This window comes from Marmota monax, unplaced genomic scaffold, assembly GCF_021218885.2.
Source record: "Marmota monax isolate L192 unplaced genomic scaffold, Marmota_monax_Labrador192_F-V1.1 WCK01_AAM20220418_F8-fsc00168, whole genome shotgun sequence".
Taxonomy (NCBI): Eukaryota; Metazoa; Chordata; class Mammalia; order Rodentia; family Sciuridae; genus Marmota; species Marmota monax.
The window spans coordinates 1480942-1486466 of NW_026692492.1; the positions used below are offsets into that span (position 1 = coordinate 1480942).

At 36.8% G+C, this 5525-nt stretch overlaps 1 non-coding gene across 1 annotated transcript; it reads left to right on the top strand.

Annotated features, from left to right (window-relative positions):
* Nucleotides 1-5012: 5012 nt before the first annotated feature.
* LOC124092114 (U6 spliceosomal RNA) lies at nt 5013-5119 on the top strand. Its single transcript, XR_006851524.1, has one exon. It is a non-coding gene; the product is annotated as a U6 spliceosomal RNA (small nuclear RNA).
* The last annotated feature ends 406 nt before the right edge of the window (nt 5120-5525 follow it).

Genomic DNA, 5525 nt, shown 5'->3' on the forward strand with positions numbered 1-5525 from the left:
CAATTGCCTACATGTTTCATTTGATGGAGACCAAAATGTCCAATGTATATTCTAGTCTTGATCAGAGATTTGTTTCTCATTGGAATATGAATATACAGCAATGTGATTCAATACAATACAACTATATTTTAATATGCATATTTATACATATATATATATATTCAAAAAATAGAAGTGTGACATTTTTATAACATGAAATATGCATAATTATATATATATATATATATATATATATATATATATATATATATATATATATATATATATAAATTGAGAGAGAGAGAGAGAGAGAGAGAGAGATCCAGCTCTCTTTATGCTTCAAGTTGAATGTGATATGTTAATTCGACATGGGTGGAATTAAATGATAATATTGCTTAGACTGCATAATCGGGTCATAAAATTGCTGGGGATTTGAAAATTGGTTCTGTGGGATGATTTAGAAAGGGCAAGCTCTCCAACTACCATGATTCTGCAGATCCTGCAACCATGATCTTGGCTCTCTGGAAACCATTTGCCATCCATGAATGCCTAGGTGATTCCAAGGACAGGGACTCTTACCACATTAAGATGGGGATGTGGAATTGTTGGACTTTGTCTGTAGCTTTTGTGACTGATTCTAATACAGGACGTGGAACTTTAGTGAAACAGAGATTATTCTGGAAGAAATGTGTATTATATAATAGTGTATTTCCAGCAAGTCACACCAAAGAATTTTTTAAGAAAGTGATAATTTGGAGTTTTGAAGTGTTTTTGTTTTTTCTATTGCAGACAAAGGGCAAAATTTCTTCCAAATTGAGTACTTCTCTCTTGGTGTCATAGTGTTTTATAATATAAATGTGGATGGAGACGGCAAGGTTACACATATGACTCTGCTAGCTGGTAAGTATAAGTGACATTTACCGTCTGAGGCACAGCATAGTAAATTCTTTTTCTTTTCTTTCTTATTTTATTTTATTTAAATTTTTTACCTATTTTTATTTTTGTAGTGCTGGGGATTAAACCCAGGACCTTGTGTATGGGAGGCAAGCACTCTATCAACTGAGCTACAGCCCCAGCCCCTATAGTAATTTCTTTTCTGTTATCAGTTCAGGAGAGAAGTATGAGCATATATGTATTTTTGTACCTAAAGCTAGTACAAAGCTTGTACTAAAAGCTAGTACTAGTACTAGTACAGAAATGTGTTCCCAGGGAAGGGTCCATTGAGTGAGGTGTACTGAATGTTGCCTTCCAGGAAATAGAGACACATTGCATAGAGTGACTTACTGAAAGTCACTTCTAAAAGTTGCAAACCTTCAAAAATGAAGGAGGGGATTTTCTTTTTTTTTTCTTTTATTATTTATTTATTTATTTGCTTTGCATTAGCAAGGATGACCATGCTAATATGATATGTGAAAACTTCCAATAAATTGCACCGTCTTTTATTCTTAAATATTGGATGAATGGTCCAAAGTACTGTGGCATAAACTGTAGAATGTGTACACAGTTGAAATGAGAAGTCACTGTAGAAAATATTTCCCAAACTCAGGTCCTGGATTTGTTCTGGAAAATGAGAAAACATTAGGCAGGACTGTGTTCACACAATAAAGGGACTTGAAAGACCTCAGTAGTTCTAAGAATTACAAATGATATGATGTTCCATAAGTGGAGTTTACGTGCATTCCCATGTCACCCATGAATGACCTGGAAGTACTATTAGTCAGAGCATGAAGCTGGTGGGATCAACTGGTCTACCTGGGAGCCAGAGGATGCTTTCTAACAGAAACCTCTTCCACGTTATGCCACGTGCAAAACAGCTAACGAAGACATTCTGTGTGATGAACGTAAGATGTTTGAAGAGATGATAACGGTGGAGAAGAACATTCCAAAGCAAAACATAAGAAATGTTATTGAAACAGGTAAAGTCACTTTCCCTGTTCCTGTAGTATTCCGAAATGAACCAAAGTAGAGGGAGCTTGATTCATATCTTCCATTTGCAAAATTCAAATTCTTAGACATTGAGCAACCCCACTGATCTATTTTTTCCTTCCCTTCTCTTTCCTAGATAACTGTCCTGATATCTAAGAACCTTGCTTGATGAGCAGACACTGTAGGTTTGTACTTCCTGACATTTTGTTTTCTTAGGTATTTTTCTCCCTCTTATGATAGTTTGCAAATGTTTCAAGGAGTGAAATGGTCCCTCCTTCAGGGTATTGAGATGACTATATGTGTTTAAAACATGGATCAAACAACACTCCTTTAGTTTTCAGAGTGGGATTCTTGAGTTGAGAGAGAGTGGGAGATTTCTTGGAAGCCATGGAGAAGGGAATAGTCTGAACATTGGGGAAATCCAATATGAATAAACAACCCTGCAATGGAAAATCTCCAATAACCCTGAACGAGACTTCTCAAAGACTTAGAGTTTTTGGACGTGGGAAACAATTGGTCAAACCCAGCGATTCCCTATCCCTGAGATACATCTGCATCCCATATTATTCTGTATTCTGACACAGCATCTAAGATTCAGAAACTCACCTTGAACTTGAGATCCTCATCCTACACCCAACTAAGTCACTGGCATTATAAGTATGCACCATTGCTTTAAGCACAAAATTTTTAATTTGTTGCACACATGCACATGCCCCTTAGAAGCTCTCAAAGCAAGGGTGGCTTTGGAAATGTAGAATTTCCAATGAAAATGCTCCCTGTGTGATCCATACATGAACATACAAGGTCCAGAGAGAAGAGCTATATGTGAGCAGTCCTGCACTCCACTACCCAGGAGTGGATTTGTCCTTTTCATTGAAACGTTACCCAATATCATGCAACTGAGATCAGCTTGGAGATATTTTAATTTTTTTTTCTTTTAAATATTGACAGATCCTAATGAGATCAGGAATATTTGCAACATCATCTTACAAAGGACTTCAGAATCATCTGCATGAAGACAAAAGACTCTCTCTTTAAAACTTATGATTTCATCATTTCTGAGAAGGAGCAAACTCTGTCTTACAGAATTGCGAATTGTTCTCATTAATATCTTTCCTGCTCTTCCTGTATTACTAATTGATTAATAAATTTGATGTTATATGCTCAAATATGAGCCTTTGAATCCTTGAATGAGGATTTAAATGCACAGAAATATCTACTTCACTCTACCTATTAAAAAGCAGGATCCATAAATAAACAGGAGGTCATTTTAGTTAGGGAGGATTGCATGATGGCTGACTTCACATGAGGATAGGAAAATGGATGGGCTGCAACATCGCAGATGTGAGTGTACTGTGGTCAGTTATGAGGTGTCCCTCCAAAGCTCTTGTGTGAGATCATACAAGAATAGTCAGAGATGAAATGATAAAATGTGAATGCTGTAACCTAATAAATGGATTAATCCACTTGAATGGATTCACTGGGTGCTGACTCTAGGCAGGTGGGTATTTCTGGAGGAGGGGGTCCCTGGGCTGTGCCTTAGAAGTCTCTATCCTATCCCTGGTGAGCAGAGCTCTCTCTGCTTCTTGGTGCCCTGTCCTGAGCTGCTCTCCTCCTCCAGGCCCTGCCTCCCCTTGGCCAGAGCCATGGAATTGGCCAACCACAGTTTCAAATTCTAAAATGCTGAACCCAGATAAACTTTTTCTCCTCTAAAAGTAGTTCTAGTAATGCACTGCATCACCACAGTAAGACAGCTGAGTAAATTTACTGATGTGGTGAATATTTTTTTTTTTAATGAGATATCCCATGAAAGGCCAGGCTTCATGTCCACACTGCTGAACAAAAAAAGAGAAAGATACTGAGAGAATGTAAAGAAAATGCCCACCTGACAGGGATGAGGGAAGGCTCCCCATTAGTTGCAATCCTCCTAGTTTCAGATAATAATCAGATCATTATGGGTTTGAGCTGCAGGGCGTTGCCCCTGGGTGTTTGTGCTGAGGTTGAGAAATGTTCTGAACACCAATATTGAGACAGAGTCCCTCCTGTCCCTAGAAAAATATGTGAATTTCCTCTTTGATTCCGATGGCTGTCATGGAAGATCAAGGACAAAACGTCTATTCAAGCTCCTGTATCACTTCTTTAACATTTTGGTTGAATGCTTAAAGTTACTTGTAAAACCAAAGATGGTTCCCTGTGGCCTAACCAAATAGGATTACAGTACCTCTACCTCAAATGAAAGGTAACAAGGCATCTCTCAAACAGTTCCATGTTTAAATTTAAGAAGATATTACCAAAAAATGAATAACAATAATAATTCAAATCTGGCCTCTTGTCAATTTATGATATATATATATATATATATATATATATATATATATATATATATATATATATATTTCTTGAATTGAGATGCATGTTCTTTCAAGTTATCCAGTTGAATTCCCCTTGCGTCAACTAGCACATTAGGTCAACCATGGCCAATCACCCTGACATTATTAGGACACCGGCTAAAAGATCTACACCAATGGTAACTGTGAGGATCCTGTGTGTTGGATTTTTGACCCTCTATTTCTTCTGGAAGATTGGAAGTCTCTTGTCTATTTCCCGCATTTTTGAACCAATTTGATATGAGTTTTGTGCAGGGTGAGGGACACGAATCCTATTTCATTTTTCTACAAATAGCTATCCAGTTTTCCTTGTGACATTTGTTTAAAAGTCTGCCTTCCCCAAGAATGTATTTTAGTCAACAAGTCAGTCATCAGATGCCTAGACTCATGTGACTTTGTCTCAGTGTTCTCTATTCTATTTCTTAGGTCTTCATGCTCATATTGAGGGGATTACCAGGCTCTTTATACTGTACTGCTCTACACTATGTTTTCAGAACACATATTTTTGTGCCTTCTGCTTTGATAATTTACTTATTATTTCTTTTCGTGCTCTGGGTCACTTATTCTTCCAAATGCATTTAAAAATTTTATTTCCAGTTCTGTGATGAATGTCATTTTTATTTTCCTAGTGAGTGCTCTGAATCTGTATATTGCTTTTAGGAGAATGGACATTTTTACAATATTATTTCTGAATACACAAGAACAAGAGTGGACCTTCATGTGCTCACTTTGGCAGCACATATACTAAAATTGGAACGATACAGAGAAGATTAGCATGGCCCATGCGCAAGGATGACATGCAGATTCGTGAAGCGTTCCATATTTTTCAGATTACATTCAGGGGTAAAACAATGAGGTTAACGGCTTATTTTTCATCACAGACTTTGAAAGCGAGAAGATCCTGGAAGAATGTATTTCAAACACTGAAAAATAATGGATTCCAACCAAGAATACGGTATCCAGCAAAATTAAGCTTCAGATTTGACAATGAAATTAAAATCTTTCACGATAAACAAAAGCTAAAAGAATTTTCAGCCAGAAAACCAGCATTGCAAAGCATTTTGGGCAAAATTCTACAAGAAGAGGAATGGAAAAATAGTGCCCAAAACTAACAGTGGGAGGTATCTCAGTAAAGGGGGAGGAAAATAACCAAAAAGTAAAAAACTAGCCAAACTAAAATAAATAAATAAATAAACATGACTGGAAGTACAAATCATATTTCAATTGTAACCT